The sequence below is a fragment of the Camellia sinensis genome, chromosome 5 (genome assembly GCF_055761805.1).
Source record: "Camellia sinensis isolate YWXY chromosome 5, ASM5576180v1, whole genome shotgun sequence".
In the NCBI taxonomy this organism is placed as follows: Eukaryota; Viridiplantae; Streptophyta; class Magnoliopsida; order Ericales; family Theaceae; genus Camellia; species Camellia sinensis.
Window position 1 is genome coordinate 143,562,563 of NC_138965.1, and position 16,629 is coordinate 143,579,191.

The window sequence follows — 16,629 nt, forward strand, 5'->3', positions numbered from 1 at the left end:
CTTATTGTCAGCCAACATTGACAATAAAGAATCAAGAAAATAGGAGAAACAAATACTAAGGGAAAAGAAGTTTGAAATTTCTTTTGGGCATAGATCTACCTAAATGCAAGCGATAAATCCGCAATGTAGAAAAATGCAAAAAAGCAAAAACACCTCACTAGTATATATCTACAACATCAATTTTTACCCACACAAAAACTTTATCAGCAAACCTCTAAATTTCGTTACCGGGCCGAATACAAAACACGTGTCAGCCATTCATTGGTATTGATCTTCCTGCTTGAGTGTGTTTTCCTTGAAGCTCTTTGCCAACCAAATTGGGGAGATACCTCCTTCAGTCCAAACGGCTTCAACAACACCCCCAATTCATCGTACCTTTTGTCTTGCAACAATATCGCACTAAATTCAAGCAAACTGTCCAATTTGAACACCTGCATGCACCGTATTTTCTAAGCACGATTTTTGAGATATTTGAATTATTGAATCATATCTCTTCACATTACAAATGTTTTTATTTGCCTTACTTATGCATCATCTAACATAATCTAAAAATTCAACTTTGGAACATAATTTAAAATTGCTTTGGTTGTAAGGTTAATGAGCTTAAGTGAAATATCACATTAATGTAAGTAGTTTTAATTTGAATAATTTAAATTTTATATTAGAAAATGTTTGAGACAGTCAAAAAGTATTCACAATTTTACTCACAATGATGTGGCAGGATATGTGTTAACTTTTGAATTATTACACACTTAATAGTGGGCCTAATTTCCATGCCACATCACTGTGGATGAATTTGTGAGGTATAAATCTAGCATTACTCTTCTATATTTTCAATAGTGTTACAATATAAATCTAGCATTACCGTTTCAATTTTTAACCGAAAAAGATCACATATAAAGAAATCAAAATAAAATTCAAAAAAAATAAAAAGAACTATGAGTGTAATTTACAAATGACAAAACTGCAATGTGGAAAATGCAAAGAAAGCAAGAAAACCTCACTAAGATCTACAATATGAATTTCTATCCACGTGAAAACTTAATTATAAAAACTCTATATTCAAGCAACCTTCCATGATTCAGTCATTTTTTAAATTTCTCTGCGCAGTGCATGTTGTAATCACATTATTTTAGAATAAAGATTAAGAGCTCTAATTTTGAAACTCTAAAGAGAGCTCTAGTGATGTGACAAGGAGTGGGGCCCATATGTGATGTGATGTGTGTACCTATGTTTTTGTTTTTGTTTTTATTAAATATATGTATATATTTTTTTTAAAAATAAATTGGAAATAACTCACTGTTATATTTTTTTTAATTATTTGTTACCTCCGTTGACGAGAAGAACAATAACATTATGCGTGACATCTGCATATCAGAAAGCACCAGAAAAGCTGGACCGTGACGGGATCCAAGACGTCAGCAAAAACCCTCACCTATATATAGGAATGCATGAAGTGAAGTGAAGTTGCATTGCAGAGTTGAGAAGTAGAGGAAGAAGAAAGATGACTAATTTCTAGATGCCCAAAGGTAGACTTGGAACTCACGGACTTGAGGTAACCAAACCAAAAAGCCCTATTTACCCTTTTCAACTTCCCACCCATACTTGGTAATGTTTTTGTTTGAGGGTTGTTTAGGGTATGGCATATTTTCTTTGTTTATTAGTTATGAAAATACATGTAAAAAAAATAATAAAAAAAAGTAAGGAGGCGACGTGACTGAAATAAGTCAATAAATTGATTTTCTATATAAATGTTGTTTCAATTCTTTAGTTTTGTAGGTAGTATGGTTTTAAAATTTAGGGTTTGTAAGTTTTTTAATATTCCAAATTAATCAATTTTTGTATTATTCCAAATTAAAAATAAATATTTTTTTACAAATGCATTAAGCCGTATTCGTGCCATATTTTTTTTTGGATTTTACCGTGTCGACATACTCGTATCGTACCAATACCAATACTCATACCCGTATATGTACTTCATAAGTCTCAAATCATTTCGAATCAATCCTGGAGAAACTTATTAAGTCGAAAATTTCTTAGCTACTCTATGTGTGTGCGCAAACACAATTGTAACTAGTTTATTACCCAAATTAATTTCAATGGAATTGATCGACTAATAATAATTTCAAAATTGAGTGGGAAAAAAATTTCAAAATTCGGTAAGTTCCTGGTATGGGTACGACATGTTTGTTGAAGTATCTATACTTCATGGTCTCAACATAATTCTAAATGGGGATTTATATATTTTTTATTATTTTTTTGCGAAGTATATATTATTTAAAATTTAATTTTTTATATTTAGGGGGAAAATTGATTTTTAAGTTATAGTTTGGGGGGTAAAATGAAATTCCAAATGAACTTTGGTGCCACATTAGTTCATTCCGTCTAATTGTAGACAGAATGTGACGGTAGAGGCCAAATTGATCAAAATTTCGAAAGTTCGGGTGTAAAATTGATATTGATCGAAGTTTTGCGGTCAAATTGAAAAACGCGTGAAAGTTTGGGGGGCAAAATGATACTTCCTCTTATAATTTGGGGGAAAAAAAAGTGTGAAAAAGTTAAAAAATTTATGGGTGTTCTTGAAAAAAAGAAAAAGAAAAGAGTGATGGATTATCAAAAAATGTTCAGATTGGATTTCAATCTTAGTAGTGGCTTCAAATCAGGCTTTTCATCCTCTTCAGCCTTGAAAAATTAGTTTTATTGATTTATTTAAATATTTTCTGGCTGGGTTCTATACACTGGGGCTTTGTTGTCCATCTTGTAGTTTTCAAGTTCTATACAAAGAATTTTATTAGTTGAGCTAATTTGTATTGTCGAAATACTACTTGTAAAGCTTTGATTCATCAACAAAAATGGACTACAATAGAAAATGGACAACGTGTCTTTCTCATTAATTTTTAGTTTTTTTTTTCCCGTTTTCAAAATTGGATTACGGCTGTGTGGAGCTTACTAGTATGTACAATTCTCTCCCTGAAGAGAATGGCATTGCAATAATCAAGTATGCATTCAGTTAAGGAATCACTTTCTTTGATACATCAGATATTTATAGAGCTAACAATGCTAACGAAATATTAGTGGGAAAGGTAATGCTTTCATTCATATGGTACCTGAGCATTTTGGGCTTGCTATAAAATTTGGTTATAGCCATTTATTACATTCGATGTATTCTATTAATAGAGAAATATAAAGAATTTGAACTTGATAATTTTTAAGAAAATGAAAGATTTTGTTGAAATTGTTTGTTTTGAGAATTTCTGAAACATTAGTTCTTCTCTGCTCTACATTGGGACAAAGGACCATTAGCACTATGTTGTCATATATTCCAAGTCAATTTTTCTAATCACACTTTCTCGGCCTTCATTTATTCTTTTTGTTTTCGTTTCTTATTTTTTATGTTGCCCATGGCGTTTTTTGGACTATATCTAACAACAAATCTTTTTTTCTCTTTTTCTTTTTTCTTTTTTTTTTGGGGGGGGGGACATTTTATACTTTTGAAAGGTAAAAAATGTTTTCTGGAATAAAAAGTCTTACTAATGCCACTATACTACTACCACCACCACCACCACTGCCAGTCGCAGTTGCTGCTCCACCACCTCTACTACAACTACAACCATTGACACATTAGTTTCAAGGTCATAATCAAACATATAAATGAAAATATTTTGTAATCTATAGAAATGAATGGAGTGTAAATATATAGAATATGTTACATGCAGTCGATGTTGTCTAGAAATTATCTTTTTGTTCTTTGTTTTCGAAGAAAAAATGAATCTATTTTTGGGTATTTTGTGTGCTAGTTATTTCAGTTGTAGATCCTAAAACTTGTAGGCATTAAAGCAGTTGCCTTGAGAAAAGATCCAGTTAGCTACAAAATTTGGAATAGTCAAACTTGACCGTACTCAAGTTGTGGTGAATGGTATTGTTGAATATGTGTGCTCCTGTTGAGAGGCTAGACTGAAGCGCCTTGGTGTGGACTACATTGATCTCTACTATGTACATTGGATTGACACATCAGTCCCTATAGAGGAGACTGTAAGTGACTTGTTTCTTTTTTCCATTTATCAACACACCCTCAAGTCCTGTTCTTTTGGCTCCCAACTTTAGGCTGGCTTTGTTTTTAGTGAATTTTTAGTCAAAATTGTTGTGCATTTTAGGTTTGTATAGACAATATGACCCTAAAATTTAACAAATTATTTTTTTTTATTATTTTTTTGTGACAAAACAGCCAACTGTCTTATTGATTTTCTTTTTGTTCTTTCTCTTGAAATGGTACCTTAGTAGGTACTCATTTCGAATTAGTTGGAATACTTTCCTCAAATCTAAGTGATGTTCGAAATATTTACTGATTAATGCTGAATTTTCTTCATGAATGGTAGATGGGGGAACTTAAGAAATTGGTGAAGGAGGGTAAAATCAAATACATTGGTTTATCAGAAGCAAGCCCAAACACAATAAGCAAGGCACATGCTATTCATCCTATAATTGCTTTACAAATGGAGTATTCCCTTTTGACTCACGACATTGTAGAAGAAATAATCCCAATTTGCAGGTGATTCATTTTGCTTCCAAAATTTACTTGCATTTTATCCAAAAGGTTGGAGATTTCTGCCCAATTGTTACTCTTCATTAAAATAATCCTCAAAAACACTGCTTTAACGGGAGCCTCATGTTTTGGATCACCCTTTTTTGTTTATAGAAAGATGTTTATCATAAGAAGACACCTTACTTTTTGTTTGAACTCCAAATTCTTGTAATCATTTTTTGTGATTTCTTCTTTATTGAAATTTCCATCTTAAACTTGTAACCATTTTTATTATTTTTGGTTTAGACTTCCAATTTATTTTGGTTTCTCCTTTGACCTTATTTTTTTCTAAAACATGTGTTGGTTATCATGGAACTTGGAATTGCATTAGTTCCATATGCCCACACTGCTCATGGGCTTTTTGGTGGCAAGGCAGTCGTGGAGACCGTCCCTACAAATAGCTTCTTGGTATTGAAATGGATCTTTATCTTTTATTTTCTTTCAATTAAATTAATGTCAGATAAAAATAATATTTTTGAACTAATATTCAGTTTGTTTTGACAGAAAGAGAAAGTCGAAGGAAAAAAATTTCCGTGGTCGACGGAAAACAATTTCCGTGGTCGACGGAAAACAAACTTATTTAGGTAGAATTATTATTATTATTTTTAAAATTTTTGAAAGGTAGAAAACATTTTCCAAACTAAGGTCTTAGTAACACCACCACACTACCACCTCCACCTCCACCTCCCTACCACAACCACCAATGCCATCACTAATACAGCAACTAGTAGTACATTAGTTTCAAGGTCGCAACTGAATATAGGAAAACATATTTTGCCGAAACAAATGGAGTGCAAATTCATTCAGATATTTCCTCTTCTTGGTTAGTCAAATAACTATATGAATGAATGACTAACTTAATCTTTCTGTCAGCTATCATATCCTAGGTTTACGGGGCAGAATTTAGAGCACAACAAGATCTTTTGTCTTCAAATAAAAGAGTTGGCTAAGAAGCATATTTGCACCCCTGTTCAACTTGCACTTGCATGGATTCTTCATCAAAGGGATATGGTACCTATGAAGTATGGGTACTTCGAAAAGCATGCCGTACTCATTCCGGGTATTTACCAGCGTATGGTACCCCGTATGGTACTTCTGCATACGTACTAGATACGCGAAACACATACCCAAATTTTTTCTTCTTAATTTTTGATATACCCAGACGTACCTAGTATATACTCAAACCGTACCGTACCTTAGTTGAAACAATATTTTCTTCTACTACAGAGATAAAACTCCTTTTAGAAGACTTCTTTTTTATTTTTAGTTGTATGCTTAGCATGATTTTAAAATTAAACTATGGTTTGATTTTGATTTATACCGTTACTTTTGGCATTAAATGTTAATTATAGGTTGGATCTTAACAAATTAAACCATTTAATTAATTTTTGCATTACTCTAAATTAAAAATAAATATTTTTTACAAGCGTACCAAGCCGTACCCGTACCTTATTTTTTTTGGATTTTACCATATCAACGTACCCATATCGTACCAGTACCAGTACTCGTACCCATACCCGTACCCGTGCTTCATAGTATGGTACCTATACCCGGTGAGAGACTCATCAAAATTTTCATTTCTTGGTAATGAAGTAAATATGAAAAGCTATGTCAAAATTGCTACAAGTTTGATAAGTAGGAGATTCTGGTCTTTCTTACAATTCAACGTAGACCTTGCCAAAATATGATTTTTTGGCTTTTGAATTAAATTAAACATAATTTCTATTGAATGAGTAGTTTTTCTGAAAATTCGTGATTTTTTTAAGTCATATTAGGATGTATAGAATGTTTTAATAATTTGTGTATTATTGTTTCAAGTGGATGTTTATGCAATCAAGGCGAAGTTAATTAATTTCATAATTCTATGAAGTTAAAACAAAACCAGCTCAAGAACCATGGGATCTCTTCTTGTATTCAGTTCTTGAAATCAAACGACAATGAAGGGAAAATGGTAGATTGAGAAATTAAATTAACATTATTGTTGGAATGTTTATTGTTAGATTTTAAAAATCGGGTTTGATTTTTGTTCTACAAGAGTTTTGTAACTTGCAGCAATGTAACGAGAAAGGAAAGGAAATAAAAGGATGAGAGAGAGAGAGAGAGAGAGAGAGAGGGAATGAATCCTTATTGATTTTTGGTATTTATTTTCACCACACTAGTTTTCAGTATTTTCCCAAAAATAGGTTTTGAAAACAAACCCAAAACTTTCCAAATGTGCTCCTAAATGTTGTATTTCGAATGGTTAAGTTAGCATTTGACCTCTGATTGTACATTTGCAGGAACAACTAAGATTAAAAACCTTGATGAGAACATTGGTGCCATGAGAGTGAAGCTTATAGAAGATTATTTAAAAGAGATTTCTGATGCAGTGCCGATCTTTGAGATAGCAGGGCCTAGAATGTTTGAAAAAGATCATCACACCACGTATCAGTTTGCAGACACACCACTGTCAAAGAATTCCAAGTGATCAGCTTAATATTTTTCAATTTTGTATTTCATCTTTGCAGCTTGTTATGGCTTTGCTATGTTGTCTTAATAAGATTGTGATGTTAGTATATCTTTTTTGCTAAGCATTTTAATAATGTGAGGTGAATGAGATGTGAATACCAAGTTTTATACCCAAAATGTAGCCCCAATATGAGACAAAATAGAGAAGAGAGAGAGAGAACCCTTTATTTTGTGTGCCACATGGTAGGATGTCAGTAGGTTATTATAGATTAATTACTATAGCAAGTCAATGATATTCTATTGATTTGAACTTGAAACTTCACCTCACTGACAAGTGGCCCCTCATTACCACTTCAGCTACAACCCAAGTCCATCAAACATCAAAGGGAGATTGTATCAAAGGCAAATCTTAGGGGCTATCAATGTAATTTATCTATTAAAAAAAAGAAGTAAAAAGAAATTTGTGTTTTGTTACTGCATTGGTGGTAGTGGAAGAGAGGGCTTTCGTTTGTGGCGCCGGTAATGACCATGGTGGTCTTATTGGTAGTGGTGGTGGTGGATTTTGGGCCAATATTTCCTTAGTCTGCAAAATGTCAAGTTTTAACCCTTGAACCAGTGACTCTCCTTATAGCATTTCTTGTTAACCACCCAATTCTCTTCAACATGCTCTGTTTGCCTTTGTGCTCCTTGACCTCTTAGAGGAAACCAACTCAACAATATATATATATTGACAATAGAATGGATGTCCATAACAATATATATCATCACAATTAAAAAGTAATAGCAAATAGCAGCAGTAATACAACCACACATTAGGTTTTAATACATAAATATTAAAAAGAGAAGTCATTGGAAATCCAAATACAACAAACATGACAAGCACACCAACATGACAACAAATAAAAGAAAAGGAAAAAAAAAAAAAAAAACTCCTCCAAGTCTCCAATAGCACAACAGGCACACAAGCATCACCAACAACTTTTATTTGTTTCCTCCAACTTTCATTCCTGTTAAAAAAAATTAATAATTTAAAAAAAAAAAGGCTAAGTTGTAAGAAATGTGTTAAAAAATAAAAAATGAAAAACAAAATTCTTAAAGATATATGTAAAAAATGATATCAATTATCACACGAGTGACACATGTGAGGTGGGTCAGTCCAAGACTCTATGATTTGTCATCAGAAAAAGAGGCCTCTTTGAGGATGATGGTTAAAAGAAGAGGAATCTCAGCAACTTGGAACCTGATTTTTAGGAGATCTTTATTTGCTTGGGGGAAGGAAGAACTGGAAAGACTCATTACCATGTTGAACTCTACCTTACCTTTCTTTTCAATTAAAGAGGATTGCTTATTTTGGAAGGCTTCCCCATCAGGTTAGTTTTCTGTGTCTACAGTTTATAATAGAAATGCTTCTAGAAATAGCATTAGGGTCACTAAACTGCTTTGGAACAATTTTACACCACCAAAAATGCAGTTCTTTGGTTGGTTGGCTTGGAAAGGGAGAGTTAAAACAGCTGTCTATCTTCAAAGATTAGGGGTAATTGGCCAGAATGTTAGCGCTGAATGCATTTTCTGTAAGGCTGAAGTTGAATCTGTGAATCATGTGTTGATGTGGTGTCCCATTATCTGGAGGCTTTGGTTGAATCTTATGAATTGGTGGGGTTTAATTTGGGTAATGCCTTATAAGGTGGTTGGTTACTTGAGTGGAGGCGGGGTTTTAAATGGAAGAAGTTGGAAAATAAAATTTGGAATGCATACCACTAGCAGTAATGTGGTCCATTTAGAAACTTAGAAATGAGTGCGTCTTTAATGGGAAGCAGATTCAGATGGAGGAGCTTTGTGAGTTGATAAAAGTAAGAATTGCTCTATGGGTCAAACCTCACTATAAGGACTGCAGGTACTCAGTACATGATGTTAGGTTTTGTTCCTGCCAATCCCGTATGACAAAACTCCTTTCAGTTGTAATTTTATTCCATCTTTTATTTCAGTGAGGCTATAAGTTTTTATATGCGAATCCAACCCGAATTGTGCCTTGCAGAGGAGGGGCAGCACCCCCGAAACAAAAAGCAAAAATGCAGTCGAAGTTACTTAACCGCTTGAGCGGCCATTTGTGCGCTCGAGCGAAGAATCCTTGGTTCCAGAAGTTTGAATTGTCTGCAAAAATACTGCGAGTTGTGTTTTTGTGCTCGAGCGGCACTTCTTGCGTTCGAGCATAGATCCGTGTTTTGAAACACGCGTTTTAGTTAGTTCACTTGAGCGTCCATTCCTGCGCTCAAGCGGAGATTGCAGTTTTGTTTTCTATAAATCTGCAGTTTGCTCTATTTTTAGGTTACAATTTCCAGATCTACTTCTCGGGTATTAGGGTTTTCATATAGAGCTTCTTTACTAGTTTCTAGGATGTTTGTTTGAGTTTAACTCATGGTTTGAGAAGTATACATCAAAGGATTGTTCGTTTCGTTCAATACAAAAGAGAGAGTTGTTCTTCGGTGAGTTCTGGGGAATTTGGGCTTGAAGCTTTGGTGAATTCTGGAGTGGCTCATCGTCATGGATTCGACATTGGCGTTGTGGATTCAACGTTGGGCGAGACAATTCCAAGATGAAGACAGGGTTGGAAGATGCACATAGGGGTTGGTTTGATTCAGGCATGGATTCGCTAGGTAATTGAGAGTACACTTGTGTAATTCTATTATGGCTTTTCAATGGATTGTTTTGTGGCTTTTGCCCTTGCTTTTTTTTTTTTTTTTTTATCACAATTGGAGGCACTCCAATTGTGGTTTTTCCACATAAAATCATTGCGTTTGTTTGATTGGGATTGCTATTTACTGATTAAAATTGATACATAATCACAAATCAATATCTAGAGGATTTCTAGATTTCTCACATGACCTATTTCTAATTTGCATCAGATTAGGTTCTCCTCTACTAACCTGCAACTAAGTTAAAGAATGAAGAGTAGAGCTTGAGTTGAAGTATGAGGAGCAGAGCATGAGGAACAGAGTTTGAACTTATTTATGTAACTGTTGCTGATTTTGTGCTCACTACTAATGTACTAATGTATCTAAGTGGGCTGATGATATTGCTCCCTATCTGTGTTGTTTTATGCTGCCCTGTGATTGCTGAGCTTGGTGTTTGGGCTGCTTGGGGGTGGTGGTGTTGTTTTTATTACTTTGAGTTTGTTGTTGTTTTTTGTCTCCTTTTGTTGGTTCCTTGCCAGGTTTGAGGCTTATGCTAGCAAGTGATTGTGTATGCTTTTTTGTGCCAACCTAATTGGGATCTTGAAGTTATTTGTGATGCTCTTTGCACTTTTCTCCCCTTCATTGATGTAATTCATACTTTGTAAGCTTGATTTTATCAATAAAAATTTTCTTTTGCTGATTAAAAAAAAATTACTATATGTCGATTGTATCACTTGAGGTAGGACAATTGTTGACATGGAACTGTGAGTTGGAAATGTTATCTAAGATATAACTGCCACCAAGGCTCTAAAAAACGATTGCGGTCATCATAACGGTTGCAGTGTCACGGTTGTGGTTGCAAGGTGTAAAGGCCGTACCGTAACGGTTATGGTAATCGAAACCTTGATTTTTCTAATTTTTCGCGCAATTTGAAGAAAACTTACCAATGCGCATTTTTTTTTTTTCCAAAATCACATTTATTAAGGTTCAAAATAGATTTTAATCAATTTTTGTTAATTTTTAAGTATGATCCAATATACATATTTTCAAATCACTATAAAATGAGTTTTTTACATTTTATTTCAATAGTTAATGACTTTAAGAATAATTGATTTTAAATGTTTTCAAATTATTTTTGACCAATACTTGAACTAACTGAATAAAAAAATATTCACAATTATTAAATGATTATAAAAATAAAAATTGTGCCATAAACAAAAATTATTTTTGAGGCATTTTTTTAGACAACACTTTACAGCTAACTAAATAAAATTATTTACAATTAAGTATTAAATGAAATGATTATAAAAATAAAAATTGTGCCATAAACAAAAATTATTTTTGAACTATTGATTTTATTTATTTTTTAAAGACATTTTTTAGACAACACATTAACAAAATAAAAAAATATTAAATAAAATGATTATAAAAATAAATGCAACCATTGTTTATATATATATTTATTTTACATGCTAATGTAATGAAATAAAAATTATAAAAAAACTATAAAGAAAAAAATTTTGTAGAAGATTTTTCTTTGGGTTTAGATTATTTGAGTATTTGTTCTTTTTTTGCAAGCTTTTATTTATTTATTTTTTGGAAAGGAAACTATTCAGAATATTATAAAAGAGTGCAACAGTGTGTAACTTGTTGTTCAAATTTTGAAATTAAATAAATAGATTTATGAAGAAATCAAATTATATATATACTAAGAACACATGCTAATAATTACAACTAAATTTCAACAGAAATACACAAAACAATAAAAGGGTAAAGAGACGAAACCGAAGCCTGCACGGAAGCAGTTTCCTTAAAACAGATTTCGCCGCCTCACTGGTCGAGTGCTTGAGGAATCCCGGCGTCTGCCTCCCAGGATACGACGGTCAAAACCAGCTACGGCAGAAGCACTCTCTGTCTAGCTTAGCGAACAAAACAGTGGCAGCACTCTCTCACTGTAGGAACTTTCAGGCAAACTGACTTGTGAAAATGGAAGTAAAAATTTCTGTGTTTGAGGCTTGACAGGAGGGACTCAATTTATACATGTATAGGGGAGAGAGGAAGAGCCTCCAGCCTTTATGGCTGTTCATAATGCACCATTAACCTCTGCAATAAAGACAGGAGTTACAAACCCCATTAATGCACTATTAAACTCTGTAATAAATGCAGGAGTTACAAACTTCATTACCTTTTTTCCATGAAGCTAACTTCATGAGGTAATTTTTCATTCAAATCTCAATGGTTTTGGCCATTCACAATAGATGGTTGGGACCCACTTTAATCTTTAATTAAAGTCACCAAAAAAAAAACCACTTGTTTTTCCAACAATCCCCCACATGAATAAAAATTGACCGAATGACTCAACAAACGAACACCGTTCAACAATAATGACTCTGAGAGAGAGTACAACGGACTAACCCCGACATCAGAGAAGGTAGCTTTTGGCTTTGAACCTCTCCCAGTGAAAACCTATTGAGTTTACTGGCTGATCAGTGAATAAGACATCTTGAACTGCTCTGTCGTTTATGTAAACTGAGACAATAGATCTCACACGGGAATTACTCCTACCACCATTCTGTTCTCACTGGTGTGCCCTATGTGGCCCTGGACACTAGCCTGGTTCAGCGAGTGGTTTCAAAGAATCTTGGCCTCCCAATTCTTCTAGAAGCGGCCCCACTTCACACTCACATAGGTGACTCTACTAAAGTATCCTGCAATACTTAGCTCAACAGCTTAACACATAAGAGTCATTAAAAGCTCAGCTTAACCTCTACACTTGCAGGTATCACTGATAGAAGGAATGGCTGGAGGTTTAACCTCCTCAGTGACATACCACCGTTACACGCAATTAGGTTGTCCCATTGAACATAGATCTTGGGATCTCCAGTCAACTAGGTTGGGTTTCCATTCTGGTAACTTCCAAAGGCCTCAACCCCATTCCTTTTGACGACGTTTCGACTAACACTCGATTTAACCCTTTGGTTAGCGGATCCGCAATGTTGTCCTTAGACTTTACATAGTCTATAGAGACAACTCCATTCGAGAGTAGTTGTCGTATGGAATTATGTCTACGACGGATATGTCTAGACTTTCCATTATACATATTACTCTGTGCCCTACCAATTGCAGATTGACTATCACAATAAATACAAATAGCAGGCACAGGTTTGGACCAACTTGGAATATCTTCAAGGAAATGTCAAAGCCATTCAGCTTCTTCCATTGCTTTATCCAAAGCAATAAACTCTGATTCCATCGTTGATCTAGATATACACGTTTGTTTGGAAGATTTCCAAGACACCGCTGCTCCACCAAGAGTGAACACATATCCACTAGTGGACTTTGAGTCCTTTATATCTGATATCCAATTTGCGTCACTATAGCCTTCAAGCACCGCTGGATATCGAGTATAATGCAGCCCATAATCCCGAGTGTAGCGTAAATACCTTAACACCCGCATAATACCCTTCCAATGAGAAGCATCGGGATTACTTGTGTATCTACTAAGCCTGCTAACCGAGTAAGCTATATCCGGCCTAGTACAACTCATCAGATACATTAAACTTCCAATTACCCGAGAATATTCTAACTGTGAGACACTTTCATTATTATTCTTGGTAAAATGTAGACTTAAGTCTACAGGTGTCGATGACACACTCGTATCTGATCCACTAAACTTCTCAAGTATCTTATCAACATAATGAGACTGAGATAGTACAATTCCATCAGAGATTCTGGTAATCTTAATTCCCAGAATAACATCTGCAATGCCCATATCCTTCATGTCAAACTTAGAGTTTAACAACTTCTTGGCAGTTTTGATCATTTCATCGTTACTACCTATAATGAGCATATCATCAACATATAGACACAAAATGACATAACCTCTGTCAGTGTCTTTGACATAAACACACTTGTCACATTCGTTGATTCTAAACCCATTTGACAACATTGCGTTGTCAAACTTCTCATGCCATTGTTTAGGCGCTTGCTTCAAACCATACAAAGATTTGACAAGTTTACAAACTTTCCTGCTTTGCCCTGGAGCTGAAAATCCTTCAGGTTGCTCCATGTAGATTTCTTCATTCAAATCTCCATTTAAGAAAGCTGTCTTTACATCCATCTGGTGAATTTCTAGATTGCGCAAAGCAGCAATCGCAATCACCATCCGAATGGATGTTATCCTAGTAACAGGTGAGTACGTATCAAAGTAATCCAGGCCTTCTCGTTGCCTGTATCCTTTGATAACGAGCCTCGCTTTATACTTGTCAATTGACCCATCGGTCTTCATCTTTCTTTTAAAAATCCATTTGCAGCCTAAAGGCTTACAACCTGGAGGTAAATCTACCAACTCCCAGGTGTGGTTCTGTAAGATGGAGTCAATCTCACTTTTGATCGCTTCTTTCCATAATGGACTCTCAGGAGAAGTCACAGCTTCGTGGAAAGTTTGAGGTTCGTTCTTAACCATATAAGTTAAGAAGTCTGGACCAAAAGATTTGGATATCCTAGCCCTTTTACTCCTTCTGGGCTCATCTAAAACCTCAATTTGATTATCACCTGAATCATCAATATGATCATCCTCACTAGCAAGCTCATCAAATTTTTCCAAAGACCTTGGAACCCTTTCATGGGTTCGGCAAGGAAAAATGTCTTCAAGGAAACATGCATTCCTTGACTCCATAATGGTATTCCTGTGTATGTCTGGAATTTCAGACTTATGTACAAGAAACTGATATGCACTACTATTTTGTGCATAACCAATGAATATACAATCCACGGATTTCGGGCCTATCCTAACCCTTTTGGGTGTAGGAATCGCCACTTTTGCAAGACACCCCCACATTCCTAAGAATTTATACGAAGGCTTAATGCCTTTCCATAACTCATATGGCGTCTTGTCCACCTTCTTCCGGGGTACTTTATTCATAATGTAATTTGCAGAGAGAATTGCTTCCCCCCACAAGTTCTGTGGCAATCCAGAACTTATCAACATTGCATTCATCATTTCCTTTAGTGTCCTATTCTTCCATTCAGCAACCCCATTTGATTGAGGAGAATAAGGCGCCGTGGTTTGGTGGATAATCCCGGATTGAGCACAAATCTCAATAAACGGAGATTCATACTCACCACCACGATCACTTCTTAAAGCCTTAATCTTGCGGCCTACTTGATTCTCAACTTCATTCTTATAAAGAACAAACTTGTCTATCGCCTCATCTTTGCTTTTGAGCAAATAGACATAACAATACTTAGTGCAATCATCAACAAAAGTGATGAAGTACTTATTGCCACCACGTGATTGTATAAATTTTAAGTCACACACATCACTATGCACTAAATCCAACGGTTCTGAACTTCTTTCAATAGAATGAAACGAAGATCTTGTCAACTTCTCTTCAACACAAGTTTCACACTTGTGTTTCGGATTAATCTTAAAAGATGGTATGTGATCTAACTTGATTAATCTACGTAAAGATTCAAAGTTCACATGTCCTAGTCTACCATGCCACAAATTGGAAGACTCAAGCATGTAAGCAGAAGAAGATGCATCTTTATTCATCTTTGGGATAATAGTCATTACATTGAGTTTAAACATACCCCCCAACATATAACCCTTACCCACATACATTCCGCTCTTGGTCAAAACGACCTTGTCGGACTCAAAAACCATGCAAAAACCATGTTTACTAAGAAGAGACCCTGAGTCAAGATTTTTACGAATGTCCGGAACATACAGGACTTCGTTCAAGGTCAGCTCTTTTCCTGACGTCAACTTCAGGACCACCTTTCCTTTCCCCTCAACAATCGAGGTAGTAGAGTTTCCCATAAACGACTTCTCACCATTTGTAACCGGTTCGAAAGTTGTAAACAGCTTTTTCTCGAAGCAAATGTGGCATGTAGCCCCATTATCAATCCACCGTTCTCTTGGGTTTGAACCTACCAGATTCACCTCAGAGACAATGGCAGACAAGTGCATATCATCCTCCTCATGGGAGTGCTCTTGTAAATCTGCCATATGAGCACGAGGTTTAGTCTTGTATGACTTCTCTGCTTGTGGCAGTCACTAGCCCGATGCCCATTGCTACCACAGTTATAGCACTTCCCAAAGAACCGATTACTTGGTTCCGGTGGCTTGTAAGCCGGCTTCTTTGCAACACCAGCTCTAGGCCCCAACTTAGAGGGCTTCTTTCTTATTCCAGAAGATTTTCCATGTTCAATGACATTTGCTTTTACTGAGGAGGTACTCCCTCCTTTCTTTCTATTATCCTCCTCAATCCGGAGTTGGACCACCAGCTCTTCAACTGACATTTCCTTGCACTTGTGCTTCAAGTAGTTCTTGAAATCCTTCCAACCATTGGGAAGTTTCTCAATGATCACAGCAACTTAGAATGACTCGTTCAAAGGCATTCCTTCAGCATGAATTTCATGCAAGATCACTTGAAACTCCTGGACTTGGCTTATCACAGTTTGAGAGTCTACCATTTTAAAATCAAGGAACCGGCCAACCACAAATTTCTTTGCCCCGGCATCCTCAGTCTTATACTTTTTGTCCAGAGATTCCCATAACTCTTTTGCTGAGCTCTTGGAACAAAACACACTATAGAGTGAGTCTGCCAAGCTGTTGAACACATAGTTCTGGCAAAGATAGTCTGTCTGCTTCCATGTGTCAAGCGCCATGACTTTCTGCCTATCAGGCTCATTCTCTGCCACGGCTGGAGGATCCTCGCTCAGAACCTTTGCAAGGTTTAGCGTGGTCAAGTAGAACAGCATCTTTTGCTGCCATCTCTTGAAGTTCACCCCAGCAAATTTCTCTGGGCGCTCATGATGACTGAGCGGTCCTCCTGGAACAGCCGGAGTAATGCCATGGTTGACCACAGAGGTCACAACAGTAGGGGTTGGCAACCCAGTTGCCCCGGGGTTCAGATCCCC

General features: G+C 35.6%; 1 pseudogene; it reads left to right on the forward strand.

The window, feature by feature from the left end:
* Positions 1–1,519: 1,519 nt before the first annotated feature.
* LOC145791748 (perakine reductase-like) lies at positions 1,520–7,049 on the forward strand (annotated as a pseudogene).
* The last annotated feature ends 9,580 nt before the right edge of the window (positions 7,050–16,629 follow it).